The sequence below is a fragment of the Eleutherodactylus coqui genome, chromosome 12 (genome assembly GCF_035609145.1).
Source record: "Eleutherodactylus coqui strain aEleCoq1 chromosome 12, aEleCoq1.hap1, whole genome shotgun sequence".
In the NCBI taxonomy this organism is placed as follows: Eukaryota; Metazoa; Chordata; class Amphibia; order Anura; family Eleutherodactylidae; genus Eleutherodactylus; species Eleutherodactylus coqui.
In genome coordinates, this window is record NC_089848.1 from 322,746 (window position 1) to 348,513 (window position 25,768).

Here is a 25,768-nt window from a genome sequence, read left to right on the forward strand (position 1 = left end):
CATTGCGATTTGACACCTCTTCTACCTGCCTTAATAAGAAGATTTCAGTTTCTTCTGTTGCTTTTGGTAGTCTAAAGAAAACCCCTATCAGGATTTTGTTATTTTTTTCTTCCTGTATTTCTACCCACAGAGATTTCACTTCTGCATCTATATCCTCCCGTAGCCTCGGCATTAAATAGGATTTAACATACAAACACACCCCTCCCCCTTTCTGTTCACCACGATCTCATCTGAAGAGATTGTAAACCTGTAAATTCGCCTCCCAATTGCACTTATAATCAAGCCATGTTTCTGTTATTCCAACTATATTGTTTTTATCAGTCATTCTCGCTTCAAGTTTGCGCACTGCTGATCAGATTTCTTGCATTCGTAGCCATACAATTTGTACGGCTGTTTTTGTTCTTTAAATTCATTTTGCTATTAATGGTACTATTGGCTCTTCTGTCAATACTAACTGTAATAACCCCACCCCCTGCTTGACCCCCCATTCCCATTACTTGGAACCAGGTCACTATCCACACTGCCTACCCCCTGTTTATCTTTTTGCCCTCTCCCCAGTCTCTAGTTTAAACACTCCTCCAGCCTTCTAGCCATCTTCTCCCCCAGCACAGCTGCACCCTCCACATTCAGATGCAGCCCGTCCCTACGGTAGAGCCTGTAGCTGACAGCAAAGTCAGCCCAGTTCTCCAGGAACCCAAATCCCTCCTTACACCAACTCCAGAGCCACTTTTTACCTCCCTAAGATCCTGCTGCCTTTCTAGTGTGACTTGTGGTGCAGGCAGTATTTCCAAGAAAACTACCTTGGCTGTCCTCGCCTTAAGCTTGGATCCTAGGTCCCTGAAATTGTTTTTGAGGGCCCTCCATTGACCTCTAATTTGTTCATTGGTGCCAACGTACACCATGACCGCTAGATCCTCACCAGCCCCTCCCCGTAATGTCAATCCGATCCGCGATGTGTCGAACTCGAGCACCAGGAAGACAACACACAGTTCGATGATCCCAGTCTTTATGGCAGATTGCCCTATCTGTCCCCCTTATAATTGAGTCCCCCCACCACTAGGACCTGTCTAGTCTGCCCTGCGCTCTCCGTCCCAATCTCACTGGATCAGTTATCCCCCTGGCGTTCAGAGGCCATGTCGTGCTGCAGCGGTGCGAACTCTGTAGCCAACTTTACAGACTTGTTGGGATGTGCCAGCTCAGGACTAGCCTCCCTGATTCTTTTCCCTCTACCCCTCCTTCTATCTTTCACCCAGCTAGCTACCTGCTCTTCCGTACTGCCATCCTCCCCTGCCTCTACCCCAGCAAGTGCCTGCTCAGTGAGCAGCAAACTCCTTTCCAGGTTGTGAATGGATCTCAGTGTTGCCAGTCGCTCATTTAGATCCAGGATTTGGGCTTCTAAATGTGCGATGAGCACACATCTTGCCGTTCGAGGGTGCATAATGTTGTGCAAGTAGCACACTGGATAACTTTGCCAGTCGTGGGTGACAATGTTATCCGGTGTGCTACTTGTAGTCCTAATGGGAATCTACAAATTACTTGTGAAAGTAGTGAAGATTGATAAGATTACACTCCAAACACGCCTTCGTCTGTGCGCCTTCGTCTGTGCGCAGCTGCTCACACACCTAATATGCAAAAAGGGTAAATAGAAGATTACCTCCACTGTGCCACCTATTGGAAGGCAGCATTCCTTCAAGTCAGTCAGACTCTTTATACAAGCCTTATAAGAATGATCAGGAATCAAATCCAATTTAGACTCCATGCACATATAGCTAATTCAAGACTTTGTTTTTCATTAGTGTGCAACGGAAGACGCTTTGTTAGTGAAAGGCCTGGGTCAGAAATGCTATCTTTTCTGCTTGGGGAGAGCATCTAGACAATGAGTGAGGAGACTCAAAATGCCATTAATGCTCCTCTGGGTAATATGCAAATAAGGGAAATGGAAGATTACTCTCTTAATGCCACATATTTGAAGGCAGCATTCCTTCAAGTCAAAGTTAGACTCTTTGTACAAGCCTTGAAACAATAATCAGGATTTGAAAGCCAAACCAGATTCCATACACATTCAGCTCTTCCAGAACTTTTTCTTTTCATCAGTATGCAACAGAACTCTGGCTTTCTTAGTGAGAGGCCTGGGTCAAAAATGTTTTTTTTTTCTGCTTAGGGAGAGTATCTAGATGGTGAGTAAGGAGATTCAAAACGCCATTTATGCTCCTCCTAAGTAATATGCAAATAAGGGAGATGGAAGAATACCTACAGAAAACCTTCAAAGTACCACCTATTGGTAGGCAGCATTCCTTTAAGTCAAAGTTAGATTCTTTATACAAGCCTTGAAACAATTGTAATGCATTGTAATAAACTAAGTAAAATGCCTATAGCAAATATTTGCTTTTTCTACTAAACACGCTGTCTCTTTAAATGCTGACTAACTACTTGCTCCCACCTCCCACCGTGTTCCTTGCAGTTTAGGCCGCCTGCAGATGGCCGGGTCAGATCCGGCAGTGAGAACTCTCGCCGCGGGACCCGACCCGAGCGCCTGCAGAGAGCAGCGAGTACTTACCTGCGCCCTGCAGCTCCGGAGCTTTCATGTGCCGACAGCCGGCGCATGCGCAGATCGGAGCCGACGGCGGGTGAGTGACGTTTCTGTGCAGGGCTCTGCGAGCCCCGCACAGGAATAGGGCGTGCCGCGCGAGATTTCGCACAGCCAAACTACGGCCGTCTGCATAGGATTGCGTTTGTTAACGCAATCCTATGCAGGCTTCCAGCGGCGGAAATTTCCGCCCGTCTGCAGGCGGCCTTACTCAATATGGTGACTCCCTACTCCGGGAATTTCGAGATGATGACGTTGGCTCCTAGAGGGAGAAACCTCCTGTAAAGCAATAACCAATCAGCTACAGATCCGTACTTCATGACGTACTAACCATGCACACTGACTACACAACCCAATGCCGCTTGATTGGAATAAAGAAGTTTCATTTAGCTGAACAGGTTTCAGTGTGATTCTTCCGTGCATGCACAGGCCTTGGGCCTTAGACCGTCTAATCAGGAAGGAGGAACATATTCATCATTAGGTATATTAATCCGTAACAAATGGTGACCTAGATGGGACGACCGGGTTTGGACCGTGCGAGCAGCCGTGAGAAAAGACGCTGGGGACAAAACCAGATGGAGGCAGTTGGAGACTGATCACCTCCTAGAGTACGGTAGGTACTGCTGTTAGGTCTGCAGACAAATTAGGGCCTTGTTTTACCAAGTTAAAAGGCAACAAGTTTGGTTACGGCTTTAAAGAAGGACAGATAGGTTGATGCAACACAATTTTATTAATAAGATGATAATTGAACAAAATTGTATAAAATGAGTGATAATTAAACTAAGTTACATGAAATAGCTGATATGACATATACTTTTACAATATTTCTTATGCAAAGGTTAAGTACTGATATCACCAAGAGTTATACATGAATCATATGCACCTTACCTAGGAATATACTCGCATCACAAACACATCATCTGTCTTGGAACATCAACTGCAAGAAGAGGCAGCGAAAGACAGAGAACCAATCCCATCTGTAGGAGCCTTCCTTAACATCATCTTCTGGCATCAGCTGGAGAAGGGGGCAGCGGAAGACAGAGGACCAATCCCATCTGTAGGAGCCTTCCTTAACATCATCTTCTGGCATCAGCTGGAGAAGGGGGCAGCGGAAGACAGAGGACCAATCCCATCTGTAGGAGCCTTCCTTAACATCATCTTCTGGCATCAGCTGGAGAAAGGGGCAGCGGAAGACAGAGGACCAATCCCATCTGTAGGAGCCTTCCTTAACATCATCTTCTGGCATCAGCTGGAGAAGGGGGCAGCGGAAGACAGAGGACCAATCCCATCTGTAGGAGCCTTCCATAACATCATCTTCTGGCATCAGCTGGAGAAGGGGGCAGCGGAAGACAGAGGACCAATCCCATCTGTAGGAGCCTTCCTTAACATCATCTGTCTGGACATCCACTGAAGAAGCGGGCAGTGGGAAACAGAGAGCCCCTGGGAAACTACACCATGAGAGAGCGTCTCCTACTCATGGGTCCATGGCTTCTGTCCTCCATGCATCAACTCCAATCTTCTCTACACTATAAACCAGCTTAGTCATCTAATATGTCCTGAGCTGCATCTTTGCAAAGAACAAAGGTTTGTTTCCCTGAAGTTATCAGACATCCAACGTGGCCACATTTAGAGTGCAATAAAGTCTGGTCAAAGCGATCAGGCGACCTTAGTAACGAGTATCCTCCACAGTCTCCTATGACTAGTATTGCCTAATGTTATGTCCTAAGTGTGTTACTGTTGCTGGGCTTATGTTGGTATAAATGAGGGGGGCTGGGGTCTAGTTAAGACTAAGAGACCAGGATTTGAGGTTAAATTGTTAGATTGCCATCCCATTACGCCACATTTGCCTGAGGTCCTGGTTTTCTGCTTTAACGTCCATTACCAGTTGAAGAGAGGGTGGGATTGTCTCTGAGAGAGACAGTAAGAGGACACACCAGAATCAGCCAGAGGGCTGTGAGAGAACAGAACAGGAAAGTGTTAAGTGGTTAGGGTTCCAGTTGGGGAGGCCATAGGAACACTAAAGAGAGAGACTGCCTTGTGCCTATAAGCCTCAGGAAGGCATTTTAGCATGTGAACTGATGGCGGCAAGGAAGGAGGATGTTTCAAGAAAATGAGTAAGTTAATGAGTGTGCGGGATTCCCGTACACAGTGGGGGAAAGATTATAGGCCGAGGAATAGCGGCAAACCATAAGGGACAGAAGTTAAAGTAGGATGATTGCAGTTACAAGATGCCATTTGTTTCATGTGCTTTGAAGTTAAGACAAAGGAAGGCCGGCCCTTCTTCAGCCTCTGAGGGCATCACCCTGGCCGTGTCACGGATGATGTATTTCGATAGTATGTAGTATTCCTGGACCTGCCCATCACCATCATCCAGTTAGGCCACGCCTTCAGTGACCATTTCAGTGCCAGTCATGGCCAAGTGGCCATTTTAGCATCTGCTATAGCAGTATCTTCGGCTGCTGCCCAGGTGTCATCTTAGCTTGCAGCAGAAATCAGCTGGCTTCTCCTATCCTATCTCATCTTCTTTTACCTGCATCCCAATTTTTGCACTGCAATGATGGGTGCTCTATCTCAATTTTGCATTGGAATATTCAAATCCCCTCCATTACGGCCGCAAACACCATTCCCTTGATTGTATGCGCTGTAGTCTGTGTTTAGCACCCACAAGTAGTTTTGTCTAGCATTGTTAAATTGCCTATATCTAAGCGCTGCGGAATAAGTTGGCGCTATACAAATAAAGAATATTATTATATATTATATCTGTAGTTGTTGCTGGAAAAATCTTTTGGAATTTGGGGAGAAAGGGAATTCTTCCATAGTCTGCATCCCCCTATGACAGGAAGCAAGTTCATGCAGAATCTGTGGGCAATGATGTGACAACTCCATGTATAGACAGCCTTCTGCAGAGCTTTGCTTTTCATCAGTGTGCTACAGAGCTCGACCTTTCTTAGTGAGAGGCCTGGGAAATACTATCTTTGTCTGCTAAAAGAGAGCATCTAGACAATGAGTGAAGAGACTCAAAACGCCATTTATGCTCCTGGGTAATATGCAATTACAGGAAATAGAAGAACTATACAGTGCCACCTATTGGAAGGCAGCATTCCTTCAAATCAAAGTTAGACTGTTTATACAAGCCTTGTAACAATGATCGGGAATTGAAAGCCAAACCAGACTCCATGCACATACAGCTGTTTCTGAGCTTTTGCTTTTCATCAGTATGCAACAGAAGGCAGGGTTTGTTAATGAGAGGCCTGGGTCAGAAAAACTCTTTTCTGCTTAGGGAGAGCATCTAGTCAGTGAGTGAGAAAACTCAAAACACCATTTATGCTCCTCTGGGTAATATGCAAATAAATGAAATGAAAGAGCACCCCCACAGCGCCACCTAATGGAAGGCAGCATTCCTTCAAGTCAAAGTAAGACTCTTTATACAAGCTTTGTGACAATTATCAGGAATTGAATGCGAAACCAAACTCCACACACAAACAGCTGTTCTAGGGCTTTATGCTTTTCATCTGTGTACAACAGAAGTCTCATTATTTTGGTGAGAGGCCTGGGTCAGAAATGCTATCTTTTCTGTTTAGGGAAAGCATCTAGTCGGTGAGTGAGAAGACTGAAAACGCCATTGGTGCTCCTCTGGGTAATATGCAAATAAAGGAAATGGAAAAATACCTCCACAGTGCCACCTATTGGAAGGCAGCATTTCTTCAAGTCAAAGTTAGAATCTTTATACAAGCCTTGTAACAGTGATCAGGAATTGAAAGCCAAACCAGACTCCATGCACATCCAGCAGTTTCAAAGCTTTTGCTTTACATCAGTGTACAACAGAAGAGTGGCTTTGTTAGTGAGAGGCCTGGTTGAAAAGCGCTATCTTTTCTGCTTAGGGAAAACTAGACGGTGGGTGAGAAGACTCAAAACACCATTTATGCACCTCTGGGTAATATGCAAATAAGGGAAATGGAACAATACCTCCAAAGTGCCACCTATTGAAAGACAGCCTACCTTCAAATTGAAGTGAGACTCTTCATACAAGCCTTGTAACAATGATGAAAAATTGAAAGCCAAACTAAACTTTATGCATATAGAGCTGTCTCAGGGCTTTAAGCCTTTCATCAGTGTGCAACAGAAGTCTGGCTTTGTTAGTGACCCAAGCCTTTCACTAACAAAGCCAGACTTCTGTTGCACACTGATGAAAAGCAAAAACCTTTATACCGCTGTATGTGCATAGAGTCTGGTTTGGTTTCAATTCCTGATCATTGTTGCAAGGCTTGTATAAAGAGTCTAACTTTGACTTGAAGGAATGCTGTCTTCTAATAGGTGGCACTGTGGAAGTATTCTTCCATCTCTTTTATTTGCATATTACCCAGTCAAGCATAATTGGCATTTTGTGTGTACTTACTCACCATCCAGATGTTCTTCCAAGGCAGAAAAGATAACATTTCTGACCCAGGCCTCTCACCAACAAAGCCAGGCTTCTGTTGCACACTGATGAAAAGCAAAAGGCCTGAAATAGCTGTATGTGCATGGAGCCTGGTTTGACTTTGTTTTCCTGATCATTGATAAAAAGAGTCAGGCTTTGTCTTGAAGGAATACTGCTTTCCACTAGTTGGCACTGTGGTGGTGTTTTCCCATCTCCCTTATTTGCAGATAACCTTCTAGCTAAGATCAAGTATCTTTGCAACTGTATGTTGTGCAAAAGCTTTAGGGAACCAAGGGTGCGGACCCTGGTTCCATTCTGGGGTATGCCTCGATACAAAACACATTGAGAGTTGTTTTTACCAGTGAAGTGGCCTGGGGTATGTGGTGGAGGACGTGCTCCTGGGCGTGTTTAATATACAAAGGCAAGAGATTTTTGGCTTTCTACGACTACCCCAAGCGTAGGACATATGACATTACTTTTACGGAGAAAGGTATTTTCCATGATTTAATTGCCGCAATTCCTATAAAACAAGATCCGTGGCTTGATGGTGTCCAGTTGATTGAGCACGTCCTCGATGTGACCAAGCTTGTGATTATTAAAATGTACTCCCCCTACGCTGATCTAAAAGAAGTTGAAGCTTTCCTCTACTGCTACTTTAAATCAGTTTGGTGTAGGGGTAAATTTATGAACGAGCTTGGTTTTTGGGCATGTAGGTTCCAGGTCACATGTATAAACAACCCCAGTTGCACAGGGGGTTGAAATTTCCGCCCGCTTGTTTTAAACTGGGTAACGTGAGTGGTGACCTTTATTTTGTGGGAATGCCAGATTTCTGCTGCAACTGTAAAAAATATGGACATCAGAAAGAAAGTTGCGGCATCACCTACAGGAATTGTTGTGGCTCAGAACATGAGACCAACGCATTGCCCAATGGGAAAAAAATGTCATCTATGCAGCAGAGTTGGTCACCTTTTTATGATTGCCCGATAAGGCACGAAATACAGAGCAGAGAGGACAGCCAAAGAATCCAGCAGACCAAACTGCACCCCCAAGGAGAGGAACTGGAGGACATGGAAATTTCTAACAGCCCTCTTTCTTCCCCCCCCCCCCCCCCCCCCCCAAGAGACACAGCGAATGGTAGGATAGTGCCTGGAGGCCGGGGGAAATGTACAGTAGTTCCGGGGGAGGGGGTTTCTCTAATATCCTCAATGAATCCACCTTAGTGGAGAGCCGCATGCAAGAAAAATAATAAACCCCCATCAGAACATGGGGGTAAAGGTATTGAGGAGGTGAAATACTGCACTCAAATGCGATGTCAATGAGAAAGGAGATAAACTCACCCAGAAGAAGGGAGGGAGATCGGCAGGTGCCGTGAAACTCTCTCTCCTCTGGATATCCAAGAAGGCCTTGTATATTAAATCATATGGAATCCACGTCCAGGTAATGAATTAAGAAGATTCCGTTTTATTGTTGACAGAAGAACTTATAATGTGCGTCTCAAACAATTCACCCTCTATATAACATCTAGGAGTGCAACGCGTTTTGGCTAGCTATGGTAGCCCTTTGCAAGCACATATAACAAGGTACAGCCAAATATATATAGTAAAACACTTAGTCCAAGAGGTGCATGTGACCGTCATCGCGCCAACTGTGCTGGAAAATGACGTATCCAACATGGCGGGATGACGTCTACAGGTCCGCGTGGGCGACCATCCGGTGTGTGGAACGCTGAATGCATTCCACAGACGATATCCTGGGGCCGGCGTCAGGGAGTTGACAACGAGTGGAACGTAGAGTGCGTTCCACATAGATATGCCGGCTGTGATCACGCCTGCGTCAGCTGATGACATGGGTAATCACTTGACTCAGAACAGGATTCACATAGAGGTGGAACGCAATGCATTCCAAATAGAATAGGTGACAGAGATGGTACTCGGTCACCTAACCTACTGGAGATTTCAATCGGTATATGTTGTTACTGTTGATGATGCTGTCACATGACCCTTCTGGGCTCTATTATAATATAAAAACAATTAATAGATTACCCCTAAAAATCAATAAATATCCTATCCATCGGATAAAAAAAAAGGAGAATAAAGGGATATATACATCTCAACTGTTGTATCATACAGCTAATCAACCGATGGATACATGAGTGAATAAACAAAGATTGTATGTAAAAACACAATCTCAAAAGTATATATCAATCCGTGCAGTAAAATGAGGGCTAGTGATCTGCCAATGGGTGCCCCCTCCCACAAACCTGGGTCAGAGAGGAGACCCGATGAAGCCGGTCCAGGCCCGCAGGAGACACCAGCTGCAAAGGTACCTGAGGCAGAAGACCCCAAGGGAGACGCAGCCGCTACAAAAAGGATCAAAGACCACTTTGTACTTGGAGGTAGTACAGGGGGACCAAAGGAGGTACCTGCTGAAGCTGCGAAATTGGACAATCCCCCTAATGTGCTGTCCAACAGTGTCCCTCCCTGCCAGGTGGGGGACTCAGGAACAACCTCTTGGTCGGTGGCAGAGAGCCGAGTACCCACCCCTGCAGAGGGTAAAAGTGAACCACAAGAAGCCGACTTACTGACCCCTGGGGTGAGTACATTACCAATGTTACCAGTAAGGAATGTCAGATATTTCTGCCTTGGGTGTCCCAGGGGTCATCTGAGTTCCTCTCCAGCATCATCTTTGTTTACTGTGGATTTGGATGCAGGGGGGGTATGAGAGCTCCAAAGAGTTTTCAGTTTAGGATGAAGACCATGAATATATACCAAAACATTCTTTTCCACACTCAATGATGGCAGACCTTTCATGTGTTACTTTCAACGTACAAAGTCTGAAAAGCACAGTGAGACGGGCTGTCTTCTTTAATTATTTAACCATTTTTGCTGCTTCCGTGTTTTTCCTGCAGGAATGTGGCATCCCCCATAAAGCACAATACAAGAAATATGAAGATGATTGGGTGCACGGTCCATCAGTCTGGCCTGGATCTCACGAGTCCAGATCAGCAGGGGTCGCCATTCTTTTTATGTTTCAACGGTTTTTATTGAAATAAAATCTTAAGGGTGGCAACACTCTGCCGCAATGTCCCCACGCAGGGGGTAACGTCTTGACAATGCAGTACAGAGTCCTTGGCCTGTTTTTAACTTATATACTATAGATAACAATTAACAGAACTAAAATATGTATTCAGTTTGCATAGATAGGGTTACATCATGGTGTTATGAGTCTCACATGTTTTTATTAGAATGATGGGGGGTGGGGGGGTAAAACAGATCTCGATGTCCTCCAGCTCTGGTCATGACTGAGAGATTCATTATTTTTTAGATGCCTTTGCCACCTTCATTGTGGATGTTTTTAGATTAGTGAATATAACTAGATGGAGCTAGCAGGATCTTCCACTTATGTCCTCATGTGGTTGTATAGATTAGGGATGTTGATGTGCGTTATCCAGGGATTCCATATCTTCTCGAATTGGGGGGTTGTGTCTTGCCGGATGGCAACAAGCTTTTCATTTATGAAAATCGTATTTATTCGTGTTATGCAGGCTTCGAAGGGTAGTGTAGGTTTTCTCCATTGTTGTGCTATTAGTATGCGAGCTGCCATAGTTATATGTTGGAGTAACTTAAATGGAGGGTTGCGCATTCCTGTGGGTTTATTTCCCAGTAATAGGATGAATGGGTCTAGTCCAATATCTGTCCCTGTTACCGAAGCTATAAGATGGGAGACTCTTTTCCAGAAGTCCTGGGCTTTTGGGCATGACCACCATATGTGTCTATGAGAGCCCGTGTCATTACATCCTCTAAAGCATAATTGTGAGATATCTGGGTATATGTTGTGTAGTCTTTCGGGTACTAGGTATGCTCTGTGTAGTACCTTTAGGGAGGTCTCGGTTAATGATATTTGCCAGCTATTCTTGCTGAGGGTTTCACAACAATGGTGCCAACGGGCTAATGATAAGGTTGTGTTAAAATCAGTTTCCCACTGTAGCATGCAAAGTAGCTTGGAGTCTGATAGTGTGTTGTTTAGCATGGCATAAAAGTGGGAAAGGTTCCCGGGTGAGTGGGGCAAAATTTACATATGGCTTCCATCCGATTTAGTTCTATCTTTGTTGATAGCTTTAGTTTTGAGGTCCAGAAGTGGAAGACCTGCGTTTTTCTCCACCACTCGCCAGGTGGTGGGTTGTAGAGGCTGTTAAAAGTGGACATCGATATCAGTTTGCCATGGATTAGAAAGTCATACAGAGTATTTAGATTATTTGCTTTCCACCATATGAATTGAGTCTCTTCTAGCCCGGGTGGGAAGTCTGGGTTATGGCACAAAGGTGTCAATGGTGATGGGGTAGCGGGTACGTTTATTTTAAATCTAGTTTGTCTCCATAATAGTATGGAGAAGAAGGTATATGGAGAGTTGGTTTTTAGATTGGGTGGGAGGGGGACTTTTGTCCACAGAAGTGATGGCCAGGTGTATGGTTTAAATTTGGTTTCCTCTATGGTGGTCCATAGTGGCAATTGGGAGCCTGCATATACGGGTGGTATTTGGGCCAGTCTCGCGGCCTTATAGTATTTTGTAATACAGGGTACTGACAACCCCCCGTGTTTCTTATGGAGATGCATTATGGGTTTGGATATTCTGGGGCGTTTGTGTGCCCAGATGAATGAGGATATTTTCTTTTGGAAGGAGCGTAGTTCTGGGATTGGGACTGGTATGGGGAGGGTTCTAAAGAGATATAGCAACTTTGGAAGTAGAGTCATTTTAATGCTGTGAATGCGACCGATCCACGATAAGAGTGGGTTTTCCCATCTCACCAAGTCAAGAGTTAGTTGTCTAAAGAGTGGAACGTAGTTCCATTTGTGTAATGTATCGAGTGAGTTTGTGAGCTTTATCCCCAGGTATGATATGTAGTGTGTTTGAGTTTTAAATTGTAAATTTATTTCGATTAGTTTTTGTATGTTTGGCGGTGTGTTGCAGTAGAGGATTTCTGACTTAGACTGGTTTATGTTGAGTCCCGAAACGCTGCTAAATTTTTCTAGTATCATCATTAAATTTGGGAGTGAGGTTAATGGGTTGGTTATAGTAAGGAGCAGGTCGTCGGCAAAGAGACTGAGTTTGTTGTTAGTATCACCAATCAGTATTCCTTTGATATTAATGTTACTACGAATGGCAATTGCTAGAGGTTCTATTGCGAGGGCGAATAGGGCTGGTGATAAGGGGCATCCCTGACGTGTTCCTCTCAGAATATGGACTGGGGAGGGGTGGGATGAGGGAATTTTAAGGTATGCTGTCGGTTTAGAGTAGAGTGCGGATAATAGTTTCACGACAGGACCTTTAAAACCCATCTTCTGGAGGGATAGTTGAAGGTAGGGCCAGGAAAGGGAATCGAAAGCTTTTTCTATATCTAGTGCCAATATTGACATGGGGGTTTTATTTGTGTTTGCATGGTTAATGAGGTTGAGAATTTTTCTTACGTTGTCTGGTGCCTGTCTGCCTGGGATAAAGCCCACCTGATCCCGGTGAATTAGTGCGGGGAGTAGTCTGTTTACTCTGTTTGCTATTATGGATGTTAGTAATTTTAGGTCTATATTAAGAAGTGAGATTGGCCTATAGTTGGAGGGGAGGGTTTGGTCTTTCCCTGGCTTGGGTATTGTTGTAATAAGTGCTTGTAAAAAGTCGGGGTGTATGTGTCCTTCTTGGAGTATGTGGTTGAATAATTGTACTAAGTGTGGTTTTAGGGTCTGGGCAAATTTTTTATAGTATAATGATGTGAAGCCGTCCGGCCCTGGAGCTTTTCCTCGTTTAAGTCGTTTGATCGCCCAGTCTACATCCTCTTCCGTGATGGGTGAGTTAAGATTTGTTGAGCTTGATTCAGATAGGCAGGGAAGCTTAAGTTGGTTTAAGAATTCGGTTATTTGTGGTTCTGTGGCTGTTTGTTGGTTATTGCATAGCTTTTGATAGTATTGATGAAATGTTTTGTATATTTTTTCCGGGTTGGATGTTAGCTGGCCGCGTCTGGTTTGGATTTTATGGATTGTGTTTATAGTTTGCTTTTCCCTAAGCTTTCTAGCCAGGAGTTTGTCAGGTTTGTTTGCGAGTTGGTAGTATGTGGCTTGAGTCCAGGCTAGGGCTTTTTCTGTTTTATGGGTTAGCAGCGTGTTAAGTTCTAATCTAGTGTCCTGGATGGCTTTTCTAAGATAATTTGAGGGGTTCTGCGTGTTTGCTATCTCAAGTTTGCGTATCTTGTATTCTAATGTAGCTTGTGCTTTGTTTTTTTCTTTTTTTTCTTTGTGAGGCTATAGAAATTAGTGTTCCTCTTATCACTGGTTTATGAGCTAGCCACCTTATATCAGTTTCTGTGTCGTCTGGTCTATTATGTTGGAAGTACTCATCTAGTTTTTGTTGTATGGTGTCTCTTATTGTGGGGTTGGTGAGGAGATCCTCGTTAAGTCTCCATGTGTAAGGGATTCGTGTCTGGGGTGAAAATAGGAATTCGGACAGAACAGCGTCATGATCAGACCATGCCATTATTAGGTGGCGGGTAAAGGACAGTAGTGGCAGGGTCACAGAGTTGGTGAGGATCCAGTCCAGTCTAGTCTATAGTGTTGTTTGTGGGCCGGGGAGTAATAGGTGTAGACTCTCTCTTGGAGGGGGTGTTTGTGACATTGAGTCAATTTTGGGATCGGTAGTAAAATTGAAGTCCCCGCACCAAATTAATCTGGTGTACTCCAGTGGTAGAAGAATATCACAGACCGTTAGGAAGAACTCTATTGGGTTTTCATTCGGTGCGTATGTATTTACGACACAGAGTTTATCATTGTAGAGTTCACCCATGAGGATCAGGTATCGTCCTTGCTCATCGGCAATAGTGTTGTTTATTTTAAAGGGGAGGGAGTTACGAATAAAGGTAGAAACTCCTCTGCTTTTAGTGGTGTATCTGGCGTGGAGATGGGTTTGGTATCTTGGGTTGAAAAAGTTAGGGCTAGATGTAGTTGAAAAGTGAGACTCTTGTATGCATAGGATATCTGGTTTGCGTCTTTCGTAATCAAGGAACACTTTTCTTCGTTTGTTTGGGGAGTTAAGTCCCCATACATTGTGGCTTAGAACTCTACACATGGTGGCTTATCTGGGTGAGGCTGCTGATGTATTTGGATGGTTTTTGAGATCTGTTTTTTTTTTTTTGGGGGGGGGGGGATTGGTAGGGAAGACTTTAGTATCTTTGTGAGATTTGAGATATTTAAATTGGGTGATGGTAGTGTAACCCTGAGAGATTTTAAGTGGTAAAACAACTTGACTAATAACTTTTAGACATGTTCTAAACATCCACAAAATAGTAAGAATGCGACGGGGGTCCTTGTGGTGGACCATCCTGGATCGCATATTCCAATTGGACAGCATAGTGTCCGTGGTGGTAACAGTGATACTTTAAAGAATTATTTGTGGCCTATAGGCCACTTGTATTGCACCTAAATAACTTGTTAAACTCTACTATTCTTAAAGAAAAACATTAGTAACCTGAGCAAATTTTACTTTGCTTTAAATGAACTTTGCAATGTCTCTAAGTAATCTAGTTTCTTCAGTGTGAATTGAAGGAAAATATACATTACAGTTCCTGAAGAGCGGTGGGATCCTGCTGTTTATACCTCGGGATCTTGTGAGGGTCTGGTGCTGGGTCTTTGGCGTCTGTTTTCCCAAAGTCTTTCTGGGCGTTGGGTGAAGCCAGGTTGTTGTCTGGTTGTTGTGGGGTCCTCTATTGGTATATTTGCGGCTTGGAGAATTTCTTGTCCTTCTTCTAATGTGCGAATGATATGAGTTTGGTCTTCAATTTGGAAGGATAGCATAAATGGGAAGCCCCATCGATATCTTACTTGGGCCTTTTGTAGTGCCAAGGTTATGGGTCTTAATCGTCGTCGACGCTCAAGGGTAGATGGTGCTAGGTCTGCATATAATTGCACTCCTTGTTCGGCTCCCAGGATTGGAGATATGTTTCTAGCTGCTGTGAGGATCATGTCACGCGCTTCTGGGTAATGGAATTTTGGGATCACGTCTCGGGGTTGGTTTGGGTTACGGGGCTTGTTGAGTGCTCTGTGTATGCAATCCATTCTAAAGAGATCTGGGTTTGCCTGCGGTATTAAGGCTTGGAATATATTCATTGCCGTTTCTTTTAGTGCTGTGAAGCGTTCCGACAGGCCTCTTATGCGAAGATTCGCTCTTCTAGATCTGTTCTCTTGATCTTCTAATTTAAGTTCTAGTTCTATTTTCTCTTGGTTTTCTTTGATGAGGTTTCTATCTTGATCTAATGCTTCTATGACTTCGTTGGTTTTATTTTCTATCTCCTCGACTCTTTGTCCGAGTTCTTGAGTTTGTTTGGAGAATTCGGCCACAGCTTCCAGCAATTCTTTTTTGAATAATTGTTGTATATTTTCGTATAGATCTTTGATTTCTTGACTTGAAAATTTGGGGTTGCTTTGCGTAGGCTTTTGGGGGCCTGGTCTAGGCTTTGTGACGTGGTTGGGTGGTCTTGCTCTTGGGTCTCCATTTCTGTGGTTTGTGATAGGCGGAACATTTTTGGTATTGGTTTGGCTGTGGGACGGAGCGGAGTTGATTTTGGATATTTCCCGTACTTTGGCATAGTAGAGGGTTTTCAGGGCAGAGCGAGCTAGTTTTTCTTGTGGTTATATTTGTTGCAGCTTGATAGTATCACTTTCCACCACCTGGTCGGAGGCTAGTGTAGTAACATAGAGTCTCCGAGTATGCGTCCTTTGGGTAGGTGTTGTCTTGATTACTCCATTTGGCGTGGAGAGGTGTTAAGGTCCTTCTTTACTAGCTTTAAATGTTCTATGTTTTTTTTTTGTAGTAAAGAAAAGTTAGGAGCTTGTAATATGGTAGGTGGCCAGTAGATGGCGGTAGAGGTTTATAGAGGAATTCCTTGTAGAGGGGAATTCCCCTCACTTTATAGTTGGCAGGACTCTCCTTTTATCCTGAGACCCCTCTGCTGGATTGTTGTGAGTCACAGTGGGGAGCTGTGGTGGGCTGCACCTGCTTATCTGCTGTATAGACCCTGCCTTGCCTCTGTCTGTCTTTGCTCTCATGCAGTTTTCTTCCTCCTGGGAGGTTGCTGCTGATTGTAGCTGAGCTGCAGGCTCTCTTCCCGGTGCTCGGGCTCTTCTGCCCTGCAGGGCTTTAGATTTGTGGGGTCTCTGGGGCAGGAACAGTCAGGGGTGCTCTGTCAGTCCCCAATTCCCTCTTCTCACCTTCCAAACTTGGCCCCCTGCTGTGCTGTATTCAGTATTTACCGGGGGAGGCTGGGGGGATGGGCGCAGCGCCCGTGCTGTATTCTCCCGCCCCTCCGGTTTCTGAGGCTGGTAGGAGGGGGTCTGGGGTGGTTTTGGGCTCTCCGGTGTCTCCGGCGGTGGCTCGGATGTTCCCCCTGTGCTTGGGCTGCCCCCGTTTGCTCCTCCGGCTTGCGCTGACCCGCGGCGTCCCGAAATCTAGGCCGGGGATGCAGCCGCGGCAGTAGGCCTCAGTCTACGGACCTCACGGAGCGTGTCGGGAGAGGTGTCTTCCTGCTCCTCTTGTGCTGGGCCGCGCGACGGGACAGGTAAGCGGCTTACCGGGGGTGCTGGTAGGGCAGGACGCTCCGTTTTTTTATCGCTTGGTGTGGAGCCCAAGTAATGTGCGTCTTTCTTCCTGCTTGGCTAGCTCCGCCCTCGCCATTCTTTTTAAAGGGAACGTTTTAATTGAAAATTTTTGTGAAATTTTACCAGGCAGAATTTTATTGGTCAGAGCTTTTATCAACGGTATTAAGTGAAAGTTTTAAAATTTTTATGGTTCTCCAGAAAAGAAGGTGAGAGCAAAAATGTTGGAGATTTTATCCCTTTTTATTAACGATTCTTGTCCCCTTGTTTTAGCAGGTGATTTTAATTGTGTTTTAAGGGCGGAGCGCCGGTTCTCAAACTACGTAAGCAGAAACTATGATAAAACTGCTAATATGTTGAAGAACCTCATTATAGATTTCCAGCTTACAGATGTTTTTAAAAAATGTAACACCCCTCTACCAGAAGAGGCCGGCGTGACCTGGAGCAATGCAACCTGTAGCTCCAGGATTGATTTTATCTTCTGCTCTCACCAAGTATAGCCTTTCAGATGGGATCTTTTTAATAATACCTTCTCCGACCACAAGGTTTTATTTTTTAAAGTGAACCTTGGAGAAAGAAGGAGATCTAGTAGAAATGCCTGGAAACTGAACGTGTCCCTTCTACAAGATCCACAGGTTTTATCTGATTTTATTACCTTTTTTAAAGAGTGCAGACGGGTAAAGATCCCAACTTCCCACCAGCCAGCGGTGAAAAAAAATGAAAATTAAGATAAAAAAATATTTTATACAGGTTGGGATCTCCAAAGCCAAAGAGAAATGTGCCTTTTATACTAATTTAAATACCCGACTGCAGACCCTGTACAAGATGAGAGACTACAGTATTGAAGTGGCAAAAGAACTCATAGACGTGAAAAAAGAGCCAAATGCTTGGAGCAGGAAGGAAAAGAAATAACCTCCCGTTCCAGAGTCAGATACCTCGAAGAGAATGAGACCTGCTCCAGGGATTTATTTCAGAAAATCACACAACAAATGTATTTTAAATTACCTTGATGGTGTAAAAGATGTACAGGGTATTTGTAAAAAAGGTACATGGTTTTTATGAGGATCTTTTTACCGTAACACTAAAAGTGTGGATATAAATTTTATGAACGACTCATTAGAGGAGATCACTGATGTTTTAGATCTTGCCTTGCAAAATCTTTTATTTTGTGATATTACAGAGCTGGAGGTTTTAGAGACTATCCGAAGTTTTAAACCAGGTAAGGTGCCTGGCCCGGACGGTGTACCCATTGAGTTTTATGTTACTTTTTATGGAATTTTAAAAGAAGATTTTTACTCTTTTTAGAGAAGTTTTTAATTCCCAGAACCTCCCGGGGTCGTGGCAAAAGGGTGAGGTGTCTCTGTTATATAAAAAAGGTGATGACGGATATAAGAAACTGGAGACCCATCACCTTTCTGAACTCCGATTATAAGATCATGGCAAAAATATGCGCCAACAGACTCAAAGCAATAATACATAAGATAATACATTCCAGCCAAGTCTGTGGCGTCCCTGGGACGTCAATATGGGAGAACTTAAACCTTTTAAAAGATATTGTTAACAATACCAAGGCAAGAAATGTGAAAATGGCTGTTTTATGTATAGATTTCGAGAAAGCCTTCGATAGAGTATTGCATTTTAATCTTTTTAGGGTTTTAGAGAAAATAGGTATACCGGAAGGTTTTTCATTTTCTCTAACTGCTTGTTATGAAAACTACACAAGTAAGATTTTAGTAAACAGTTTTAAGACACAGTATGTTCTTTTAAAATCCAGAGTGAAGCAGGGGTGTCCCTTGTCCCCACTACTTTTTATCTGTGCTCCAGAGCCTCTTTTATGCACATTACGAGCCGACAAGCAGGTCCATGGAATCCCCCTGGCGGGTGTTGGGGGTGTCGAGGCTAAAGTAGTGGGTTCCATGGATGACGTTGCAGTACTCTGCAGGGACACCCTCTCAATTCAAAATACTTTAAGACAAAGGTACTGAACGCCCAGGGCCTCCGCGACATGGCGAGCTTACAGGGGAATGGGGGGACTCCCCCGGGCTCATGGATGCAATATCTGCAGGTTCGAAGCTACCTGGGAAAGATAAGACCTGAGCGAGGGTGGAACTTGGATCTCACACCCTTTGAGAGACTGTGTGTCATGGAAGAGGCACCTAGACATACTGTGTCATTATTATATAGTCAAATACTAGAAGAGCGATTAGGTGACCACACCCCCAGGTGGATTACCGCTTGGGAGGAGGCGCTGGGTCGATCCATCCCCGGAGAGCTCTGGAACAAGGCATTCCAATACACCCACAAGATGTCGGTGTCTAGTAGGTTGCAAGAATTGAATTGTAAAATCTTATCAAGGTGGTACATGACACCGGAAAGACTCCACTCTCTCTTTCCAGCGACGTCAGATACTTGCTGGCGATGCCATGGGGAAGTGGGTTCGATGCTACACATATGGTGGGAGTGTCCCATGATTACACCCATATGGAAAGACATAGAGAAGCTATACGAGAAGGTGAGCAGGGAACCATTGTCCCTAACGCCGGAGGCGGCGCTATTGTCCATCCCTCCACCCGGCGCCCACTCACTTAAAAAAGGCCTGTTGAAATTTTTCATTATGGCCACAAGACAAGTAATTCCCAGATTCTGGAAACAGGACATCGAAATTCCCAGATGTGCGTGGGTGGGGGCGATGGACGAAATCGAGCGACTAGAGAAACTGAGGACACAGGACGACATAACTAGACACGAGAGCTTTCATCGCACCTGGGCGGTTTGGATAAGCGCACGCAACTCACATTCATTCACTAGGTGGCTGCAGAATGGCAACTATGAGTGACCGGCCCACACTATAAGTGGTAAAGCTAACCAGGGGGTCCAACCTGGAGCACCCCCGCCCCCTCCCCTTCCCACTTGATCCCAACCCCCACTTCCTACCCTCCCCTCTGCCCTTGTCTGTCAAGTAATAGAATGTAACAATCATATCTTAGTGGTTTCATAAGTTCTCTTTTAATGGTTACAACAACAAGATGAGAAGTGGAATTCACGACTCTATCAGTTCTTGACATTGTAAAGTTATATATATACTGTAAAATCAATAAAATATATTGAAAGGAAATACTTTAAGACAAATTCGGTATTTTTGCTGCTACTCTGGTTTTAAAGTAAATTTTAAATATAGGAGAGATGCTTTTAACGGATGTTCCTGTTTCTGAATCCGTGCAGATTTTAGGTGTCTCCTTTAATGAGTCCAACAATGGTATCACCAGTTGGAACTTGGTGGCACAAAAAAACAAAAAAAACTGTGTAAGTGGAGCATGTGGAAGCTGACGCTGGAGGGGAAGGTTTTAATTCTGAAGATGATTTTACCCATTCTATTATATTTAAGTATGGTGCCCCCCCCCCCCCCCCCAGATTGTTTACTAAGAAAGATCACAAAAGCATGCTCCACTTTCTTATGGAACCCCAAAATGGAAAAGCTTAGAAGAGAAATAGTAATGAAACCCAAAGCAATGGGGGGGGGGGGGGGGGAGGATTTCCCTGATTTTAAAGGTTTTTTTTTAACAAAATATTTTAATGTGTGTCTTAACGCTGTTTTTAAAAATCACTTTTGGTCCTTTTTTTTTAATTGTATTTTTATTGACAGAATTTTCATACAGAAAAAAGAAATACAAACAAATAAAAGAAAAATAATGAGAAAACAAAATTATATTTTAACAAACAAACCAACGGAGGTATATTTCCACTATTAGGGCTCCCACCCACTTGCGTTAGCGATTTGCGATTTTTTTAGTGCTGCGATAGAGCGCTAAAAATTTATAGTTTGAAACAAATGAGTTGTAATGTGGCTATGCGCATTTGCGATTTTTTTTGCACAGCGCGGGTGCGTTTTTCTTTTTTTGATTGCGACTGCCCAATATTTGTGCGATGTCCGATTTTTCCCTCGCCCATGCAAGTACATGGGTGCCATAAAAACGCATCACACATCGCAGAATCGTATGCGTGAATGCGTTGTTGTGATTCTTTTCTCTATAATTGAGTTTAAAGTGTCAAAAACGCTGCGATGAAAAAAAAAAAAAGGGGAACAGTCATATTACATAGAGCTTTGTGATGCGAGTTTAGTGGGGGGGGGGACAAATCGCAGCGCAATCGCACAAAAATTGCAAATTGTTCACTGCGATATCGCAGCGGTTTTATAAACGCACCATCGCCCTTGCAAGTGGGTGGGAGCCCTTAGGTTTATCGCTATCTTGTACGAGTTGCTTGCATGTCGGATCTTGCATTGTAGAAAGAGAGGGAAAAGGAAAAAAAAGAAAACAAGGAGGATAGTTCTGACAAACATTGTAAACGTGAGGGGAAGGAGGAGGGGCGTTGTGTTGGTCCTATGTTATCCGTTACTATGCAGGTTATTTTATGCGAAGGAATGGGTGGTTTTCCACAGTTTTAAATTCCCCCGATTCTTTTAACCTGCCGGACAATAAGATTTTTTAAATATATTTTGAGTGAAAAGAATCTGCAATATTTATTAAATAGCAAAAAAGATACAAAGATATAAAGGAAAGCGGTTTTATGGTCCCTGCGAGGAATTTTAATGAAGAGAAAAAGTAAAGAAATGTAGAAGATGGTAAATGGCAACTCTTTATTTCACAGACGTATCTTGCCAGGAGCTGCCTTCACGAGTGTCTTTCATGATGGGCATTCCAACAACATCGAAGAGGGCTGACCAGCTCTGCCGATTGGCCAAGACCAGGATGGCATGAAGAGGAGATGGTCCAACGCCTACTATGGACTAAGATAAGCCCTCTGATAAAGACAATCACCCGGATAAGAAGTATAAAGACTGCGCTGTATGGATGTCTGGAGTGCCCCACACGAACGGCATGGAAGGTCATAAACTGCATGCAGGCAGCTCTATGGAAGGCCAGAAATCGTTTATTATTTAGGGACGGTTTATCGATTTGTCTTAATGAAATGTAGGATTATTTTTTAGTAGACAAAAAGAACTTTTTCTATATTCGCAAGAAAATGGCTTTGAAGCGAGTGCAGCTCCATGATCTGATGCCACCAAGTGCCCGTTTTATGTATAATCAATTGTAAAGAGTATTAGAACATTTTATGTTTTAAAGGTTCTTAATATTTTTTTTATTGTTGTAAATACTTTCTGCTAAAATATAGCCACCCGTGTATTAGGTAGTCAAAGAAAGATTTATGTGCATGGAGCCTGGTTTGGGTTTCAAATCCTGATCATTGTTACAAGGCTTTTATTAGAGTTATTCTTCCATCTCCCTTCTTTGCATATGACCCAAAGGAGCATAAATGGTGTTTTCAGTCTCCTCATTCACCCTCTAGAAGCTTTCCCTAAGCAGAACAGATAGTATTTCTGACCCAGGCCTCTCACCAAGAGAGGCAGGCTACTATTGGAAGGCAGCAAGTCAAATTTAGACTCTTTATACAAGCCTTGTAACAATGATCAGGCATCAAAAGCTAAACCAGACTTCATGCACAAACAGCTGTTTCAGGGCTTTTGCTTTTCAGCAGTTTGCAATAATAGTGTGACTTTGTTAGTGAGAGACTTTGGTCAGAAACTATCTTTTCTGCTTAGGGAAAGCATCTAGACAGTGAGTGAGGAGACTCAAAACACCATGTAAGCTCCTCTGGGTAATATGCAAATAAAAGAGATGGAATAATATTTCCACAGTGCCACCTATTGGAAGCCAGCATTCCTTCAAGGCAGGGTTAGACTCTATAAACAAGCCTTGTAACAATGATCAGAAATTAAAACCCACACCAGGCTCTATGCACATACAGCTATTTCAGGGCTTTTGCTTTTCATCAGTGTGCAACAAAAGTCTGGTTTTGTTAGTGAGAGGCATCTATATGGTGAGTGAGGAGACTTAAAAGGCCATTTATGCTCCTCTGGGTGATATGCAAATAAGGGAGATGAAAGAACACCTCTACAGTGCCACCTATTGGAAGGCAGCATTGCCTTCAAGTCAAAGTTAGACTCTTTATACAAGACTTGCAATAATGATTAGGAATACAAAAGGTGAATCAGACTCCATGCACATACAGCTATTTAAGGGCTTTGCTAGTGTGAGGCCTGAGTCAGAAATGCTATATTTTTTGCCTAGGGAGAGGATCTAGGTAGTGAGTGAGGAGACTCAAAACACCACTGATGCTTCTCTGTGTAACATGCAAATATGCAAGATGGAAGTATACCTCCACAATGCCACCTATTGAAAGGCAGCATTCTCTCAAATCAAAGTTATACTCTTTATACAAGCCTTGTAACAATGATAAGGAATTAAGAGCCAAACCAGACTCCATACACATACAGCTACTCCACATCAGTGTACAGCAGAAGACCAGCTTTGGTAGTCAGAGGCCTGGGTCAGAAACACTATCTTTTCTGCTTAGGGAGAGCATCTCCCTAGTGAGTGAGGAGACACAAAATGCCATTTATGTTCCTCTGTGTAATATGCAAATAAGTGAGATGGGAGATTATCTCCACAGCGCCACCCATTGAATGGCAGCATTCCTTCAAGTCAGAGTTAGACTCTTTATACAAGCCTTGTAACAATGATTAGGAATTGAAAATCAAACCAAATTCCATGCACATACAGCTGTTTCAGGCCTTTGTTAATGTATTACAGGGAGTGTGCGGTCTACTACAGGGATTGTATGGTATATTAGTGTTGTGCAGCGTATTACAGGAAATGTGCCGTGTATTGCTGGGATAGTGCCACGTATTATAGTGAGTGGTGTATTACAGAAATTGTATGGTGTATTACTGGCAATGTGCGGTATATTACAGGGATTGTGCCGTGTATTACAAAGAGGGTGTTGTGTTTTACAGGGATTGTATGGTGTGTTACAGGGTTGTGCAGTGTATTGCTGGGATAGTGCTGTGTATTATAGTGAGTGAGTGGTGTATTACAGGGATTGTGCGGTACATTACAGGGATTGTGTTGTGTACTACAAGAAGTGTGCAATGTATTACAAGAAGTATGTAGTGCATTACTGTGAGTGTGCAGTGTATTACAGGGATTGTGCTGTGTACTATAGGGATTGTACAGCATACTTTAGGAATTGCCCACCGTATTACCGGGATTGTGCAGCAAATTACAGGAATTGTCCAGCGTATTACAGGAAATGTGCAGTGCATTACAAGGAGTGTGCGGTGTACCTTAGGAATTGGCCACTGTATTCCCGAAATTGTGCAGCATACTACATGAATTGTCTGGCCTATTACAGGAAATCTGCAGTGCATTACTGGGAGTGTGCAGTGTATTAAAAAGAGAGTTCGGTGTATTACAGGGAGTGTGCAGTGTATAACTGGGAGTGTGCAGTGTGTTACAGGGATAGTGCTGTGTATTACCCGGATTGTGCAGTGTATTACCGGGATTGTTTGGTGTATTACAGGGATTGTACAGCATACTACAAATAATTGTACAGCGGCTTACACAGAATGTGCAGTGCATTACTAGGGTGTGCAGTGTATTACAGGGATTGGGCTGTGTATCACAGGGATTGTGCGGTGTATTACTGGGAGTGTGCAATATATTTCAGGGAGTGTCCAGTGTACTACAGGGATTGTGTAGTGTATTACTGGGATTGTGCAGTGTATTACTAGTAGTGTGCAGTGTACTTACTACAGGGAGTATGAAGTGTATTATAGGGAGTGTGCTGTGCATTACAGGGAGTGTAGGGTGTATTACAGGTATAGTACTGTGTATTACAGGGATTGTGCAGTGTATTACAGGGAGTGTGCAGTGTATTACAGGGAGTGTGCAGTGTATTACAGGGAGTGTGCAGTGTATTACTAGAAGTGTGCAGTGCATTACAGGGAGTGTGCGGAGTATTACAGGGGTTGTACTGTGTATTACAGGAATAGTGCAGTGTATTACTAGGAGTGTGCTGTGCATTGCAGGAAATGCGCGGTGTATTACTGGGGTTGTGCGATGTATTACTGGGAGTGTCCAGTGTATTACAGGAATTGTGTGGTGTATTAGAGATTGTACAGTGTATTTCTACCATTGTGCAGTGTATTACAGGTATTGTGCAATGTATTTCTGTTAGTTTGCAGTGTATTACAGACTGTCCAGAGTATTACAGGGAGTGTTCAGTGTATTACATGGATTGTGCGGTGTATTACTGGGATTGTTCAATGTATTACAAGGAGTGTTCAGTATATTACAAGGAGTGTCCACTGTATGACAGGGTGTGTGCAGGGTGTGTTACTGGCAGTGTGCAGTGTATCACTTGAAGTGTTCTATGTACTACGGGGAGAGTTCAGTGTATTATAAGGAGTGTGCGTTGTATTAATGAGAGTGGGCAGTGTATTGCAGGGAGTGTGCAGCGTACTTTAGGGATTGTCCAGAATATTACCTGGATTGTGCGGTGTATTTCAGGAATTGTGCAGTGGATTACATGGAGTGTGCATTGTTGTATTACAGGGATTGTCCAGTGTTTTAAAAGGAGTGTGCAGTGCATTACAAGGCGTGTCCACTGTGTTACAGCGAGTGTGCGGTGTATTACAGGGAGTGTGCAGTGTGTTACTGGGAGTATGCAGTGTATTACAGGGAGTGTGCAGTGTGTTACTGGGAGTATGCAGTGCATTACAAGGCGTGTCCACTGTGTTACAGCGATTATGCAGTGTATTACAGGGAGTGGGCAGTGTATTACCGGAATTGTGCGCTGTATTATAGGGAGTTTGCAGTGCATTACAGCGATTGTGCTGTCTATTACTGGGACTGTGCAATGTGTTACAGGGAGTGTGCTGTGTATTACTAGCAGTGTCCATTCTATTACAGGGATTGTGCAGTGCATTACAGGGATTGTGCAGTGCATTACAGGGATTGTGCTGTGTATTGCAGGGAGTGTACGGTGTTTTACAGGGAGTGTACACTGTGCTCTGTATTACAGGGAGTGTGTGGTGTATTATAGGGAGTGTGCAGTGTACTACTGGGAGTCTCCAGTGTTTTACAGGGAGTGTGCAGTGTATTACAGAGAGCGTGTGGTGTATTACAGGGATTGTGCGGTGTTTTACAGGGAGTGTGCAGTGTATTACTGGGATTGTGTGGTGTATTATAGGGAGTGTGCGGTGTATTATAGGGAGTGTGCGGTGTATTACAGGGA